Source organism: Meles meles, chromosome 17 (genome assembly GCF_922984935.1).
Source record: "Meles meles chromosome 17, mMelMel3.1 paternal haplotype, whole genome shotgun sequence".
Taxonomy (NCBI): domain Eukaryota; kingdom Metazoa; phylum Chordata; class Mammalia; order Carnivora; family Mustelidae; genus Meles; species Meles meles.
The window spans coordinates 54,823,846-54,842,500 of record NC_060082.1 but is presented as its reverse complement, the minus strand read 5'-3'; the positions used below and the strand labels follow the sequence as shown (position 1 = coordinate 54,842,500).

The following is an 18,655-nucleotide window of genomic DNA, read 5'->3' as shown; positions in this document are numbered from 1 at the left end:
TAATGCTGTTCCAAGAGATAGCTACTATACAAGATAATGTGTATTTGTAATGCATAAACAACTAAGTGTTAACACAAATTCTACTTACACGTGTTTTTTAAAAAGTAATATGAAAGTGACATGATATAACGTACAGTGTTCTACAACTTGCTTCTTTCACCTAGCAACATAATCTTGACATCTGTCCTTGACGATCTATATGGTATATTCATTCATTTTAACTGATGTATCAAATCAGTTCCCTTAGATTTTTGGCCGATCCATTAGGTTAAAAAAAAAAAAATGGCAGGTCACGTCCTTTTATTGTGCATTTGTGTTTACAACTAATGAGTTGAACATATTTTTCAGCCATTTGCAGTTTCTCCTGAGAATTGCTTATTTTATTTCTTTTGCCATTTTCAAGTACGTTATTTATTTTTCTCATTAACTTGGGAGCGCTCTTTAGATAATGGACAGTAACACCCTTTATTCTGTAACATACGATTCAAGTATTTTGTCCCAATCTGTCATTTCTCTTTTAACTTTGTTTACGGTGTTTTTTTATAAAGTCAACTCTGTCAGGTTTTCCTTAAGGGCCTCTGGATTTCCCATCTTGTTTATAAAGAATTTCTAACCCAAGATGACTGAAAAAAAAAAAAAAAAGGTTCATTCATATTTTCTTCCAATACTTGTATAGATTTGATTTTTATGTTCAGAGCCTTATTCCATCTGGAATTTACTTCTGTGTATGGTAGGAGTCCAGATGGACCGCCGGTTGTCCCAACGCCATTTCTTGAGCAGTCCGCCTTCAGCCACTGATTCAAAATGCCTCCATATTATCTGCTAAATTCTCGTATATTCTTAGGTCTGTTTCTGGACTGGGATCTTACTGATTATTTGATTTCTCGATGGCCACACTTGTGTACTCACTGTGTCACAACTGCATACTGCTTATGATGAATAGTTCCTTTTGACCTCCACGAGGGCAAGTCCTCACTCATCTTAAGTTTTTGTTTGTTTGTTGTGGCTGTTGTCACATGCTGCTCTTCCAGACGAACTTTAGAGTAGACTGCTCAAGTTCCATTCCTGGGGTCGCAGTGCAATTTACATTTTTAAAAAACTGAATGAAATTTTATATCTTAAATGCATCTGATTTAAAGCACGAAGTTTGGGGGTGCCTGGGTGCCCCAGTGGGTTAAGCCTCTTGCCTTCAGCTTGGGTCATGATCTCAGGGTCCTGGGATAGAGCCCCGAATTAGGGAGCTTAGTAGAGAGCCTGCTTCCCCCTCTCTCTCTGCCTGCTGCTCTGCCTACTTATGATCTCTCTCTGTCAAATAAATAAATAAAATCTTTAAAAAAAAATAAAGCACAGGGGTGCCTGGGTGGCTCAGTGGGTTAAGCCGCTGCCTTCGGCTCAGGTCATGATCTCAGGGTCCTGGGATCGAGTCCCGCATCGGGCTCTCTGCTCAGCAGGGAGCCCGCTTCCCTTCCTCTCTCTGCCTGCCTCTCTGCCTACTTGTGATCTCTCTCTCTCTCTGTCAAATAAATGAATAAAATCTTTAAAAAAAAATAATAAAGCACAAAGTTTCATAAGATAAAATACAACACTTTTAAAAGTTAAACTAGCATAATGAGTAGGATATTTTGTTATTATTCTTGTTATATTAAGACTTTCAGGGGATAAATGGAAATACATCCTTTTGACTGGCTGCTTGGGTCACCAAATGGTAGCAATTCTGTGCTAGGATATGACAGTACACGTGATGAGCACATAGGAATAATATGTGGCATAGTCCCTGTCCTTGGAAATGTACAACCTAGTTAACATTTATCCATATACATATAAGGCATACGGATTCACACAATATACATATTGATATAAGTTAGCATATATTAAGAATCAAATGAATTACTATAGAAAAATAAACAGTTCAAAGGGAGGAGAGTTACAGGAGGGAAAGCCCAGAGGCTTACTCTCTCTCTCTCATCTTATGAAAGAGAACATTAAGGCCCACTCAGTTTAAGTCACCGAGCTAAGTAGCAACCAGAAAACATCAGATCTGCTGATGCCCCTTCCAGTGGCCTTCCCATTGCATCAGGCTTTTACACACTTCTTTTGTTGACCATTTTAGAATGATCTAGAAATCCGTATCAGTGAAGCAGCAGAGTCTTTTTAGAAAACTCACATTGATAACTGTCAATACCCACAAACCCGTTTCCCCAAATCAGTTAAAAAGGAAAAGGTTGCATTCATACGACTCTATTACAGGGATGCCTTTTGATATATGTGACACCAAATAACAGATATTAATGATGTTCACTTTTCAACCACTGGTTTTGACATTAGAACACATAGACTGTGACTAAGTAATAAAATGCAAAGATTTTTTTTTTTTTTTGGCCCCTTTAGGCACAATTCATCCCCTTGTCATATTTTAAAGCCTCAGGTAACAAACCCTAAGACCCACAGGAATCTTTGTACCTGTGGAGAAGAGATTTCTAAAACTCAACATCAAATCCACTTTTGATTTTCCCTTGAGTTTGTTTCTGTCAATGTGAGGCAGGTAACACATTTCAGCTTTTAAGCCATGAAGTGATCTTTTTTTTAGAAAAAAAAAATTGCATTCACAGCTTTAATCTTATATTTCCATGCGTATTGAGTTAAATGTTGTAAAACTATCAATTCTGTCAAAACCTAGCAAAGAGAAAACAGGACACCATGCAATCTTAATGTCCAAACTGACTAGTGATTATCAGAAATTAAATGTGCAGGAATTCCAAATCTTTTTTGATCTGAGATGTCTAGATAACTTTTGTTTTTCCATAATTGTATGAGGTTTCTACATAGTATTTAAGAATCAATTATATTGCAATTGATGTAATTAACTCTAATAATCCATTAAAAGTCAGTAGGAGGGCTATTCAAGTCAATAGAAAAGAAGGAGTATATTATGAAGGTGTTATTAACCTATACAGAATTTTACTAGACATTTTCTTTTCTTACATAATAAATACACAGTGGTTAGGAAGGCTGTCATTATAATTTAATGTGAACAATAGCCCATCACTTCTTTTCCTATGCAACCCTTAACTAATTCCATGTACCATGCACAAGTAAAATGAAACCTTTTCTAATCAGGGTACAGTCATATCAATCATCTGTTACTCTGCGATCAAAGAAGAGATCCTTACCCAGCTAAGTGGGAGAGAATCGGGTGCTTAGCAGAAGTTTCAGACCCCCTTTTCTTTTAGTTGACAAGTCTCCCTTTCTGAAGGCTGTCTGCACAGTGTAACTAACCAAAGAGTAAATAGCCATCCAGAAAGTTCTGTATTCTGAACAAGTATTCAGAATGCTCCAACAACCATCAAATCATCATTGAAGCAAGGCTACACACCATCTAGAACTTTGGAGCATTCGGCAATTTTTGAATTAAGTGAGATGAGACCTACTCACCCTCATGGCATTCTACATACCCACACCACGTCCTCGTCGTCTTGCTTGGCCCTGGCTGTGAACCTCACAGGTATTTAAAACAGCCAACCTCAGCAGAGCTGGCCTTATCATCCCTGGGACTCCAGGTCACAGAGCAAGGCCTAGGGGCTCAGCCTGCTTCCCACCCCTTCTCCGTCCCTGGCTAAATGAAGTCAGGAGAATATAATTTCATCACTGATCAACAACCAGACTGTCCTTCTCTGGAAGGACCTTCATCCCTCACTCGGTCCCAGTTCTGCTTTTCCAATTTGATACCGACCAAAAATAACATCTACATGGGAGGGCACTTCCTTATCATTCTTAGCCACTGATCCTACTATAGACTTCATTCCGAATATACAGTGTCAACTTCTCCCGGCTTCACATATGCATCACAGTAGCGGTCCCCAGCTGTGTGGACAGCAAGCATTATCAGGAATAACACCTCTGACACCAAGAACAGCAATGCTCACAAAGGAGCCACCGGGAGTGTGCGTGAAAGAGCATGGTGCTTAGAATCATAAGACTTGGGATGAACACAGGCTTTGCCAAGAGCTAGAGATGTGATCCAAAGACTATCACTCCTGTCTTCTCATCTGTAAAGCGACTGGGAAGGGGATCCCTATCCTAGGGCTGTTATTAAATGAGCGCCATTGCATGAGGATTGCATGAGACCAGCATGGGAGAAACAGGCTTTTGAATCAGAAAACATCACACAAATCTGAGACCATGCTCACAGCATGGTTCGGTCACCAAGAACTCTCGAAGCCAAGGAGAAAAGGGATAAAACAGTAACCCTCAAACTTTGGTGCACATGAGCTTCATCTCGAGACGTATTTCAAAGTTCACATGCCTGTTGTTCTGGTGAATCCGATTTGAACCATAAGCCGAGAGGCCCCAGAATAGGCAGTTGGCTGAAAATGGCTTCCCATTCATTCATCAGGTATTTCAAGCACTAGGAAGTCTTAGAGGATACAAAGAATGCCAAGATAGAGCTTATTGTGGAGCGACTGCAGATCTACATGCAGAAAGAAGACAACTGTCCAGAAATAGATAAAATAGAAGGCTCTGTGTGGCACAGTAGAAAAGACAGCAAGTAGGTGAGAGACCTCTTGGAGCTTGTCCCTAGAGCCCTGACGTCCAAAAGTCTGTATTCCCTGGAAGGGAACTCTGGTTCGCTCTGGCTCCTCAAGTAAGCACGGCTGGTGCCCTGGGTCCCCTCCCCCACGAACCTTACCTCGGGGCCCCAGAGTCACCGTGAGTCATGGAGTCTCGGCCAGGAATCAAGGAGAGAGTGTGGGTCCCAACCCCTCTGGAAAAGCCAGGCCTCACGGTGAAGTGGCATCTCTGACTCAAAGGGTTCATCTCAGAGATGGAACAAAGAACCCTTTTCGCTCTGGAGAGCTCCTGATTTATGTGGTCCAGGCAAAGATGGAAGAAATCCACAGAGGCATGGGCAGCCACAGTGACTAGAATGAGACTTCCCCTCTGAAGGTTTCACTTTGAATCTCCTCCCTAAGGCCAGTCCCGGAGAGAGAATCTGGACACAGCAAAGCAGTGGCTTCAAAGTCACAGCAACTTTCCACATGCCTGGGAGGGGATGGAGAATGTCACCTTCCTTTTTTCTGAAACTCCCATCGTCACTTTGTATAGGTCGCAAGAACACAAAGAGGCTTGGTCCCAGAGTCAGGAGACCTGGGTTGTCGTCCTGCCCCTGTCAGTGACGAGCTAGGCAACAACCTCCCTTTTCTTTGGCCACATCGTTTTCCAAAGAGAAGAAAAAAAAAAAAATCAGGATCCTGACGTCTACGTGAGCTACTTCACAGGGTGAACGTGGGGGTTAGATGAAAAACTTCTTTGAAAAGTAGAAAGTGCCACTGAACTGTAAGACATTAATATTAAAGGCCCCAAGGGAAATGGGCAACCTCTGAATTACCCAATTTGGTTATGAATATTGTCCCCCCCATTTGCCCAAGCTCTCACAGTTATGAATCTTGTTCCCCCCGCTCCAAATTTGCTCAAGTTCTCGCTGCTGCTCTGCTTTGAACGTGGAGGCGGGCCCTCTGATAAGTTACCACCAGAGCTTGCTTTGCACAAACAGACCCGCCACACTCGCCCGCAGGTGCTCCTGAATGCCCTCCGGCTCTCTCCAGGCCTCCAGAAGCTTGAAATGCTCCCATCCGGCCCACCCCGCGAACAGACCCGGAGGTACCCAAGAACGTCTGACCCCTGTCGCATTCATGTGACACCTTTGTTCAGTGCTGCATTCACTTGAGAGGGGAAAAAAATACCTCAGCCAGGAAATACATCTTTTACTGCTATTTCATCCTCCCCTCACGTGGCGCTGGAATATCGCTTTAAAGAACATTCTTGTGGCCTTTCCAGTTCTTTTCCTTCAGGGCTGCAAACAGGAGTAACCCGTCCAAGGGGAAACTACTCCCCAGCAGAGCCGTCCTTCAAAGGGGACTTCTTCGGGCAGGAAAAGGGAATGTCTGATACCAGAGCTGAATAAACACAGTCATCAAGCCCAGTGCCAGACTGGAAAACCAGGCCCTCTGAGCAAGCAGCCGGCCAGCCGCACACCTCAGACATGCTCAGGCTAGGGCCCTCCCGTCCCTGTCCTTCTCGGTCCTTCTGGCTCTCTCTCTCTCTCTCTCTCTCTCTCTCTCCCTCTTCCATTCTGTCATCTTCTTCACCAAATGCCTTAATGTTCTTGGGTCTCTAAGTATTGTTTGTATTATTATTCATTGACTGAGCTAATAGGCTCTGCAGGTTTTTGAATCACAAACCATCCCAGCATCTCTATTCTTGCAGCTCCCCTTACCTTGGTGTACCTCTAGTCCCCCCCACCCCCATCACCAACGTGCCTCAGAAAGTGGGTCCTCCTAAAGGCAAAGCAGACAATTCACACCCAGTGCTGTAAGCCCCGGATGGATGGCTGACAAAATCCTAGAGCTTGATGGACCCTCCAAAGGTCATTATTTTCAGGGGGGGAAAAAAGTGACAAATTCACAGACTCAGAAAGAGAATTGTCTACTCTGGGTTTTGAAAGAGTCCAGAAACTATAAACCCATTTACAACTCAGTTTAGTGTCTCGGTCTACAGAAGTACTTCCAAACGTCTAAGCTAAATTTATACCATAATTAGTTTTTCCATGTGAATAGCTGGTCATGAGTGAAATTCCAAACCATAGGTCAGAGCAGGACTCAGGTTTAGAAATTGGAATTTCCATACTGGAAAATTATGGGGTTTTTCTTCTTAAACAATTATAGCCATAAACTTATGGTTATTCAGATAATCTGGACACTAACTAGTTTTAACTACCTGTATATCCATACATAGTCACATGGACAGAGACCATTCTGTGTGGATTTCATTAAACACATTATCAAATCAATTAGGTCTTTGGTCACCCAAAAAGTTGTCAGAGGATCTCACACCGATTGATTTATTCTTCGTGCTTAAACTCTTCCTTAAACATTCCTTTGAGAAAGTAATTCTTAGATGATAAATATACTTGGAAAAAGTTTATAAAAATCTCCAGTCCCTAATTTTAAAGTTAGAGGTCGGCTCTTTAATTTACATCGCTTCTATCCGTAACTGGCTTGTGGCTCACTCCTTATCGTAATTCGTCACGGTCCCGTATAAAATGCCTCTCTAATTGGCTTTCCAAACTTCAGATTGCCACAAAAGCAACAACAAAAAAGAGTCAAAATAAAGAGAAATGGCTCAGTCGATACCTGGTCAGTAAGGGACTTCTGGGACCCAAAGCATTATATCTTTTTTCCCTAATAGTAAGCTCTTAACCTCAACCACTCAGTTATTTCCCACTGTCTCAGCAACATTTATGCATTGGAAGGTGTCTTCTAAAAGACGAGTTGAACCCTACACTATATGTTTGACCAGTCTGAATGCCTGTGATTACTGCGGGGTAATCATAAGAACAATCCAATGGCCCTTGATGTCATTAATCTCCACCAACAAAGATGTCCGGAGTAGCCACGTGTTGGTAAATTTATTTTCCTATTGGCCAAGAGCTGTGCAGTATCTACTTTAGGAGAAGAAGAAAAAAATTCTAATTCAGCTGCTCTGATGCCATATGACAAGCAACACCTGGATATTTAGGACTAAACTCAACAACAAATAGATTTTTTTATATGCTTTTTGTATAGACACCACATTCAACGGCTTGTCAAACTAAGAGCAACAGAAGTCAGTGACTATTTTTAACCAGTAGGAGTCTAAAATGCGCCTTCTCTCCGTCTGACCCGCGTAGATCAGGTTCTGGGTTTCGCAATCCTTGGTGCAAACATCCCCTTAGATGGGCTGAGGGGACAAGGTGGGAGACACTCATTTCACTTACCTTTGCCCAGGTTTTATTTGTTCTGCAGATAATAAACTTTGGACTTCTTTACCCAACCAGTCATCTTGCACAAACAGTAAACTCTCTCAAAACTTTCTGTTCCCATGGGACCCTTGAGAAAACAAAATAGGGGAAAAAAAAAAGTCATGATTAAAATCTACTTTCTTTGGTCAACATCCTAGAATTGAGCAATTTCTTGATATCTTAAAAGGGACTGTCTGGCGTCAGGTTGAGAGTTAGTAAACTCCCTATTGATCAAATGACTAAAATCAGTAATTACGGCAGTCAGGATTCTGAAGCGGCAAACTCGTTCTGTAACTATTTCCTGATCATCCGCGAGGCATCATGAAAACCTGATCCACATTTATCCTGTGTAAGCCATACTTGCTAAACTTCTAGATCACACAGTTCTATCAGCAAAAAGATTTGAGATACATACAATTTGTGCATTTTCCCTTATAAATCCCATGAGCGTATTAAAAATAAACACACCCTGGGCACCTGGCTGGCTCCGTTGGTAGAACATGCAATTCTCAATCTCAGGGTCATTAGTTCAAGCCCCACATTGGGCCTTGAGCTTACTTAAAGGTAGATATATATATCTTTCCAAAAAAAAAAAAAAAAGCCTTTACTTAAGATGAAATTTTAAAATAAAATAAACAGAAGATTTACTATCTTCCTTCTGGACCTCAAGGGATCATTTGAGATTCCCCAAGGTGTACCAATATTCTACTTCTGAACACAGTGTTTTAAGAACACAGTGACCTGGAGCACCTGGGGGGCTCTGTGGGTTAAGCCTCTGCCTTTGGCTCAGGTCATGGTCTCACCGTCCTGGAATTGAGCCCTGCACTGGGCTCTCTGCTCAGCAGGGAGCCTGCTTCCTCCTCTCTCTCTGCCTGCCTCTGCTTACTTGTGATCTCTGTCTGTCAAATGAGTAAATAAAAATCTTTAAAAAAAAACAAAAAAACACATTTAAGAGCACAGTGACCTACCACTGTCCCCAATTTAATCACCACCTTGCCCTTATCAAAACCTGTTCTCAAAAAAGGATCTGTCATCGGTCATTAGCACCTTATGGGAATGAGGGCCCATCGTTGTATTAATGCTTCCAGCAGGATTTGCATTTTAAGCATATGCCTAACTAGGAGAAGAAAGTTTTATTTCATGTTAATGTAATATCAGGAATGTCAAAATAATATATGATAGTTGAAGGATAGAAAACATTTCTGGTGGCCCCCCAATCAGACAAGTTGGGATGTCCCTTACCTAGCAGAAAGGCCAAGGCAACACCAGACTTTATACATAAAAAGGGTTTAGGGACTGCAAATTGGTTAGAAAAGGGAAGAATGGGGATGATACAAGTTAGGAGATTTTTCCTAAGGCCAAGCCCAAGTTTCTACTTAAATTGTATGTCATTTAGGGAGTCAGAGCTAGGTGCTAGCTGGACATTATAGAAGAAGAACTTAAGTCCGCCAAGTCATGCCTGTGGGCCCCCTCAGGACCAAGTTGGAAAAACCTGGATAAACTCTCACAGGGCTGACATGGAACGTCAAAGGCTTTGTAGCCTCATGTTGAAACAGAAAAGTTCTATAATCCAAGAAAAATACTCATTTTTGCCACAAACAGTCAATCCCAGGTACTGACGTAGCTGAAGTACTTAGGTTTACATGAATTTACAAAGAGGGTTTTCCCAGAGAAAAGATAATCAATCATCGAGATTATTTTTCATGTTCATGAATATGTAGTTGGAACGCTTTAAAAATCAGAATAATCCGGGTGCCTGGGTGGCTCAGTGGGTTAAGCCACTTCAGCTCGGGTCATGATCTCAGGGTCCTGGGATCGAGCCCCACATCGGGCTCTCTGCTCAGTGGGGAGCCTGCTCCCCCCCTCTCTCTGCCTGCTGCTCTGCCTACTTGTGATCTCTGTGTGTCAAATAAATAAATAAAATATTTTTTTAAAAATTGGAATAATCCACTAGACATATGTATTGATCCAATTTATCAGGTAATTACAAAAGAGGCTGCTTGATGTTAGCAAAAGGAGAGTGGAGCGCGGGGCATGGGAATGAGTACGTCGGGAGATGTGTCCCGTGTGCTTATGGATACACATACAACGTGTGTGTGGGCATATATGTGTGTATATGTATGTGTGTATTTGCGTGTATACAGAAGCTCCTGCCATTCAGTTTAACATCTGATAAAAAGGTGGGCAGGGGCTCCTGGGTGGCTCAGTGGGTTAAAGCCTCTGCCTTTGGCTCAGGCATGATCCCAGGGTCCTGGGATGGAGCCCCGCATCGGGCTCTCTGCTCGGCAGGGAGCCTGCTTCCTCCTTTTTCTCTCTCTCTGCCTGTCTCTCTGCCTACTTGTGATCTCTATCTGTCAAATAAATAAATAAAATCTTAAAAAAAAAAAAAAAGGTGGGCAGATCAGGTACCCATGAAAAGTTATAAAATGGCGTATCTAGGGTCAGGTACAAAACAACATAACCCCAAACACTTCAAGTAAGTATGCCCTATCCAAATGAAGAGAAGGGTATAATTCATGAATTTCCAGAGAAGTAGGCACAGGCATTGCAGACAGATAAATAAATCGGTGTGAGACATGGGAAGAAGTTTAACTTAGCAAATAATACCCAGGGGACACAAGATTCACTAGGACGAGAAAAGCATGCATACCGGGGCAGGTGTGAGTTACAATGTCAAAGTTAATGGAGGAGTCCTGTTATATATGACAATTAAGCCAAAATTCAATTTTGCTCGAAACATCTATGCAATTAAGGCAAAATATGTGTTATTATTGTTGTTGTTGTTGTTTTTACTTAAAATATCCCCTATAATGTCCTTTCACGTTAGGTGAGATAACATAAATGAACAGACCTAAGAAAGCACGATACGATACCAGCTTCATGGCATGGAACATGACAAGCGTGTGCAGGAATTCTGCCTGCTCTGGGACCTTTCCGGGCTTTGACCTTTGTTTCTGAAATGTCAAGGGATCTCTTGTGTCATCATGAGCCCCCTCCCCCAGCCCCTCAGAGCTGCTACCGTGAAATGGACATGAACTATGCCAAAAACGATAAGACCTGAGGATTGCTGAACACCACCAACGCTTCTGTCAACATTCCTGTCCTGAAATCTCCTTTTACTTAACAAACCTAGATCACCTTCCACTAATGACATGAGAGAGAAGAAAACTGAGGCAAATAGTCCATTATCTCTCTCCAAAAGGTAATTTCCAAGAGGGAAATGGAGAGATACCACCTGTCTAGTTTCTCCCGTGTTTTCTGGGTTCCACATTTTGTTTTGTAATTGTCACAAGTCGCTCCACCTGTTCATGATCAAACTGCCAAAAGGAATGGAAGCTCACCAGGAGCAAAATCTGGCTTTTCAGTGTCTTGTATATTCCCCATCACAAATTTAAAAAGTTAGTTTCAGCTTCCACGCAGAGCAGGAACTCAATGTTAGGCAACAGAGAATAGCCTAGTTTTGCTCAGATGTTTTCAAGAATGCATGGGTCGATCAGATCATCAAATGGACCGCCAAGCTATGGATCCGATAATCACAAATTTCAATCACTTTGACTATTAAGGAAGTCAAAATGACTAAACCACAAATTATCATATTAGCACTTACCAGTTAAATGGCCACATACATGGAGTATTGAGATCTACCATTCAGCAGCGGATTGGGGAACCTGTCCAGTCAAACTGGAGTGGAGATGGATTTTAATCTCCTCAAGGGCAGAGATTGTGCCTCTTTAGTGCACACAATTCCCCAGCACCGATCACAGCGCCTGCCACATGGAAGGTACATTCCGTAGCTTGTCATTGACTGCCACCATTTCTTTCCTTCCTGGAATGCACAAACCATTCCCCTCCTGTGGGATGGACCCTATTTCTCCAACTCCTGGAATCTGGGATGGCTGGTGACTACTTTGATAAACAAAACATAGAAGTGACCTGCATGACTTCTAAGGCTAGGTCTTTTTTTTTTCTTTTAAAGATTTTTATTTATTTATTTGAGAGAGAGCATGAGCACATAAGCAGGGGGAGCAGCAGAGGGAGGGGGAGAAGCAGGTTCCCTACTGAGCAGCGAGCCCAATGTGGGACTCGATCCCAGGACCCCGAGATCATGACCTGAGCCAAAGGAAGATGCTTAACCAACTGAGCCATTTAGGCGCCCTTGAGGTTAGGTCTTAAGAGGCTTTGGTACTCGCAGGTGGACTGTAGAGCACTTGTGTTGGAGGAAGCTGGTCACAAGGTAAGAAAGCTGATTACCAAGAGGCCAACAGGCTCTGAAGAAGCCCAAGGTAACTGTGTGGAGAGAAAGAGATTCCTGACTAGCCCCATGCCAGACATATGACTTGGGAACCCTTTAGCTGGCTCCAGCTACCATCTGGAACCCTTTAGCTAGCCTCAGTTACCATCGGACCGCAACCGTATGAGGGACTCCAAGTAAGAACCATGCAGCAGAATCCATCAACCTCAAGAACCAAGAGTGATAATAATAAATTGTTGCATTAAGTCACTAGGTTTTGGAGTAGTTTATTACACGGCAACAGATAACTGGAATAGTGTTCAATGCTTATTGAATAATTTATAAAAGCAACCTCTTAGAATAAAGGGTTCCCAAATGAACCCAATGAAATCCATTAAATAAATTATTAAGGTGATGTCAACAATGGTAAAGACTATCAGAAAATTGGACAACTCTGTGGATAATTAAGGCCAAGAGGAAATCTGTTACAGGGTAGAGAAAGTGATTTTTTTTGAAAGTGGAATTTTCCAGATTCACTAACCATCTTGACTACATTCATTAGATGATTGCTCAATGCTCTACTTCCCTTTACACAAAATAAACTCATGATTGTGTTCCATCCATGATTCTAGGTGCAAAGTAAGAGAAAATATATTTACCAAGAAGGAACATGGGTAACCAAGGGAAATAGATTTTGCGGAGCCTGGTTTTTCTATGAAGACTCTAACTCTTCTCTCTATTCTTTTAATTTTGTAAAATAGACTTCGGTCCAGGTACACTGTGTAAAACAACTAAATATAGCCAGAGATCAGGGTGGGTGGGAATGGAAAAGAGAGGCTAAATACTGGGCACTAGAAGCTCTTACATCATCACATCCCCCATAATTGTGCTATTATGCACACAACACTTCAGCTAGATACGGTCACCACTTCATAATGATAAAAAGATTAATTAGTGACATGATCCATATCTTTCACTTCTTTGATGGCTGTAAATAAGTCTGAGTCATTCTACTATTATTTTTACCATAGGCACAATAGTCTTACCCCTTTTTGATGAGGAAAATAAATACCAAGAGGATGTCTTTAATCTTCCACAGGGTTTTAACTTCGTGCCTTTCTAGATGAGACCACACCAGGATCTGGCCCTCCCTTTCCTGAGTATCTTTTCTTACGGCTGAACAGGTCCTTTCTAATACCCAAGTCTACCCCACCCCCTCCTCACTTGCACAACACTCCCCACTTTGCCCCAATGTGAACTCACAAACCCTACATTCCCAAAGAGATCCCAGCTCTGCCAAAGCACGAAAATCATGTGTAGAGCCAAATGAATAGAATATAGAAATACTTTGACTAACTCTACACAACCAACTTGATAATGTGTGTGTATATGTGTGTGTGTATGTATATACATATATACGTGTATATATATATGTTTGTTTTAAACTACATTGAGATATGCGTTATTGGCAGTCTCTACAGATCCAATAACCCAGATCATTATCAAATCTCCACTTTTTGGCTGTGTGGACAGGACCCAGAGGTCAAGCTTAAGGTCACCTGTGGAACTAACAGCTCTTCATGGTCACTCTGGGCAGACAAGGAAGGAAGGCTGCATAGCTGGAGAAGAAACTAGGGCAGCCATTAGAGACAATCATCAGATTTCACGAACAGGACCCTTGAAATCTAACTTAAATACATGGGACAACTTTCTTATTTGCTAGTGATTCTGTTGTCATGCCATCCGAATCAATTCACAACAGTTTTTTGTCTGGTATTATCTAGCATTGGGGCGTAGAGAATTGATTAAGATCTGCCCTCAAGAATCTAGAGAAAATGGGTTATGGAGGGATGACCACATGGATTTCCTCTAGCAAGGACAAGGAGCATTTGTGCCCAACATTTTTTTGTTGAAACTCAACAAGCGCCATCTTTGTCCTTCTAAGCTCCCCTCCGTCCCATAAGGGCTGAAAGCCTGACAACTTACATTCTCAGACTCCTTGGGCAGTAGTGTTTTTGGTCCTACCTGTCACTGAGAGATGCTCTTGCAATCCCTGGAAGATGGAGGGAAAAGCCATTTTTCCCTTTCAGGAGCAACAAGCAGGTGTGTGGGCACTGGCAGAAAGCAGACACAGGGCTCCGTGTCATTCTCCTAGGCTTCAGCCCCATCGATGCTGCAGGCAGCTGAGATCATGGGTGGCAATCTGACCCCCTGCTGATGCCTTCACTTCAGATCTCCTGAAAGTCAGCAACAACATCCTTGACCTTCGTTCCCTGGCTCTCACGGTGATTCTGGTTTTCTCTTTTTTTTCTTTTTTTTTTTTTAAGATTTTATTTATTTATTTATTTGGAAGACAGAGATCAGAAGTAGGCAGAGAGGCAGGCAGAGAGAGAGAAGGAAGCAGGCTCCCTCTGAGCAGAGAGCCCAATGCGGGGCTCGATCCCAGGACCCTGGGATCATGACCTGAGCCCAAGGCAGAGGCTTTAACCCACTGAGCCACCCAGGCGCCCCTGATTCTGGTTTTCTAATCCTCTACCCTCTTACACTAAATTCCTCCCTGATGAAACACTTTGAGTACCATCCGAACGTGATAGGTGTGTTTCAGTAATAAACACCACAACCCCCCAAACCCTGAATAGTACAACAAAATACAGGTCATTTCTTGTTCAGGTTATAAGCTGAGTGGTTTCTATCTTGTAGCTATATCATCTGAAACACACCTCCTTCAAGATCCCAGTGGAAGAGAAGGAGAAAGAAACAGGAAACATACACGCACTCTTAACTCCCTGTACCAAAGGTGGCACCGTACTTATGTTTACACTCCGTTACCAAGAATCGGTTCTCTGGCCTCAATTACATTGCAAGAGTGAGGACATGATGATCTTCCCAAGGGCCCAGGGAAGAGAGATCATTTGGTGAAGACATTACATTGCACCTGCCACAACAGGCTTCTATTTTTCTGACTAAACTCGCCTATGATATAGTTCGTACCAGATATGGTGTCCTGTAACAAGACCCTAAAACGTGTGGCATTGACTCTGGTCAGGCTGCTAGAAGCAGATATGTTGGTCTGCGTGGCTAGAGAGCCATTATATGCAGTGGAAAAATACTTGGCAAAACTGCTGCTTTTAGTAACTTGAAAGTCAGACCACATGACTCTTAAGCTTGTAGGTGAAAAATAGCGTGGGTTGGCTGTTATTGGCTGCTTTGGTTACCATAATAGAAGAAGAAGATATCAGGAAATAATGAACTCGCGGGGGGTGGGGGTTGTGTTTTTTGTTTTGGTTTTTTTTTTTTTTTTTCTTTAGCAAAGGTGAGAAGAAAAAGTAACTACTAGAGCTCCCTTCTGGTATCGATTTCTAGATTCCTCAAGGTAAATAACACTTGCTGGGAAAACAAACAATCCCCAACAGCTCAGGGACTAAACAAATGAACATGTATCTCTCACTCACAAAATATCTCATGTGCATATTCCTGGTTGGGCAGCTCTTCTCCAAGCAGTGATGTGGGACTCCACATTCCCTCCATGCTCTACATCTTCTATGCATGGATGACATCAAGGCATTATCTAGCCAGAAGATGGACAGAGAGAGAACAGAGAAGCTACCTGTGTCTTAACTGAGCCCCAAAGGGACACATCTCTCTTCATTACAGTTCATATTCCGCTGATAGGAACCAGTCCCCTGGTCCCATATCACCACAGGGGAGGCTGGGAAATGTAGTCTTCTCTGAGCATTTGCATCCCAGGAACACCATGGCTGGGCAGAAGGGTAGGACGTATCTTCATTGGCCAGCTAGGCACCTCTGTTAGGGGACTGTGATGTTCCTTTCTTTCTTTGCTGCTGTATCCTTTCTTTCCCCCACATTCATAATATAGCTTTGTGCTCCTTCTCACTCCTCTTCCCTGTCCCTTTTGACAAGTACTTTCTCTCTTTTGTCTTTTGTTTGCTTTTCCTTTCCCCTCTTATTTTACTGTTAAAGATAATGAATCTGCAGCCTTCTACTCTCTGAGAAATTTCTAAGCATGAGGTCAAGAGAAAAAGATGGGGCTGTCATGTTGTCCGAATTGAGAGAGGAAGTCATCCCTGTGCCTTTTCTCCCGACTCAAGTTCCATCTTATTTTCACTGTGGGAAGTGACAGGCCTGAAGAAAGGGCGGTCAGAAAGATCTAACAGAGCAAACAAAATTATCTGCGAGGTTGGTGATGCTTCTCCTACTTCCTTGTTCCATATTCTTTGGTGGTTTTGTTTTTTTTTTCCAGGGTCCATGCTAGCTTTGGGATGAAAGTTTCAAGTGTTCATTTTTTTTCTCTTTATTCAGTTATTAATAGAAACTACCCTTCATTGCTGGATGAAAATGACAAACGTGATCCAGACGGTTTCAACTATTTGATAACACGATGCGAGAGGAGTTTCCTTCACTCACGAATGCAACTTTTATCCATTTTCAGTTTGAAAGCAAAAAATAAGCGTTTTTTGAAAAATGTGAGATTTAAATATTTATGGCGTGCTAATGCCAGATTCCTCCATGAAAGGTGACCAGCCCAGGTCACTAGGGCTCCCTCACAGCCTACCTGACTCTACACTTTATTTGGTGGGGGGTGGGGTGGAGGGTGGGTTGTGCTTAGGACAGAAAACTAAGGCCAAAGTTCCTATTCCAATAGTTCCTGTGCTTTGGAATCATCCCCAGTGTAGTGAAGATTGGCCAGCTCAGAAATTTGAGTTTTCTAACTTTAATTGGAATCCATGTCCATCAAGACCCGATTCTCTCAATTCTGTGTCATTATGCAGCAAAGAGTTCCAGGAAAGTCATGGCCTCTCAGCATCTTTCTATTTCTGTGTGTGCTCTCTTCTCTGGTGAGGTAGCTGATATGAAGTGAGAGCCCTGGAGCCCTGACAAGCTCCTCGAGGCCCTTTTGAGTATAAGAGCGCTATATTTGGGGCAACGAAAATAATAACAATACCAACATGCTTTACATCCTTGCCAGATATTGTGCAAGCCCTGTGATATCTAATCCTCTCACAAATGTTACAGAAACAGGTATGATGATTATCGTCCCTATTTTACAGATGGAGAAACTGAGGCTTGGAGAAATGAAGTCACTCTTGAGGAGCTATTGTTATTGATTTTTCCTTCAGGAACTTCAGTCTGATTCTGTTTGACTGCTGATCCACTCTATCACTAGTCTAATTCCATAAAAGGAACCCAAAGACTTGGAATAAGGACAATGGGAGGAGGGCAGGTCGAGCCTCAGAAAATAAGGGGTAAAAATGTAAATTTCCACAGAAATGAATCATAACAATAATAACTACCAACATTTCTTGAACACTTGCTACATGCCAAGCTCTGCTCTAAATCTTTTATATGGGTTGGGGCGCCTGGGTGGCTCAGTGGGTTAAGCCTCTGCCTTCAGCTCAGGTCATGATTTCAGGGTCCTGGGATCGAGCCCCGCATCGGGCTCTCTGCTCAGCGGGGAGCCTGCCTCCCTCCCTCTCTCTCTCTCTCTGCCTGCTTCTCTGCCTATTTGTGATCTCTCTCTCTTTGTGTCAAATAAATAAAATCTTTAAAAAAAAAATCTTTTACATGGGTTAACTAGTCCACAGAATCTTCACAACAACCCTTAGAGACGAGTGTTATTTATTTCCATCATCCTAACTTTTTTTTTTTTCCAAAACCGAAGTGCAGGGGAATTAAGTTTCAGGATCACACAACCAGCAATTGGCAAGATGCAGAGGATTTGAAATAAGAACATCCAATTTGTCCTCCATGGAGATAAGAATGGGCAGACTAGAAAGATAGCTCTGGAAATTTCTTCAGTATAGCTCACCTTCTGTGACTCATTCACGCAGTCCGAACCATCCCTCAGGCAAAAGCGGATGCAAGGCTCTGGTGCAACCTCTTTCTTCCATCTGAACAGAGGAAGTTTGGGATGATGGCTGTGTGTCCTCAGAACATCCCTCATCCCTCCCTCACCAGACCACGAGGGTTCCAGTGCCAAGGAGCTCTTCTGTCCTATTGAAAGCAAAGAATGGTTGCCTGTGAAATAAGTACAAAGAGCAAGCAAATTTAGTCAGTTTATGCAAAACACAAAATGGCATCTGCCATCTGGAAAAATACACCAAAGCCGTAAGCCGTCAAGCCCCTTTCAAGACTTTGGCGTATAAAATCAACATTTTTTTTTTTTTAATGTCTGAAAGGTCCATGTGAACTCCCAGTTTCATTAAATATAATTCCCTCTCCCCCATTCCCGCCACTGGCCGGCAGCTCCCCCAGCACACACACGCCCCCCAGTTGAAATATACACACATATGTACCTATTCTCTCCCTTCTCAGAGGCACGAAGATCATTGGGAGGGAGGCCTTGACAACAGAGAGCTTTCAAAGAGAACATTTTTTTTAAAAATCACTCCTAATTACCTTCTTCTTTTACATTTAAAGTGATTTAAACAAATGCACTCGCTTTGGTATTGCGCACATCTATGTATCTGGAAGCTAGGTTTTCACTGACATTCCAGTGGCCCCAGAATTGGGGTTGATGCTGCTGCTGTCGTCACGACCACAAACTCCTGCTCTTGCCTCCACCTGCG

General features: G+C 42.5%; 1 long non-coding RNA gene across 1 annotated transcript in view; it reads right to left on the bottom strand.

The window, feature by feature from the left end:
* LOC123927730 overlaps positions 1 to 18,072 on the bottom strand; it is a 30,083-nt gene extending 12,011 nt beyond the window's left edge. The window contains exons 1-2 of the long non-coding RNA XR_006815522.1: positions 17,896 to 18,072; positions 7,814 to 7,925 (exon numbers count right to left, since the gene is read on the bottom strand). This is a non-coding gene — a long non-coding RNA (uncharacterized LOC123927730). The remainder of the gene's footprint in view (positions 1 to 7,813; positions 7,926 to 17,895) is intronic.
* Between the last annotated feature and the right edge of the window lie 583 nt (positions 18,073 to 18,655).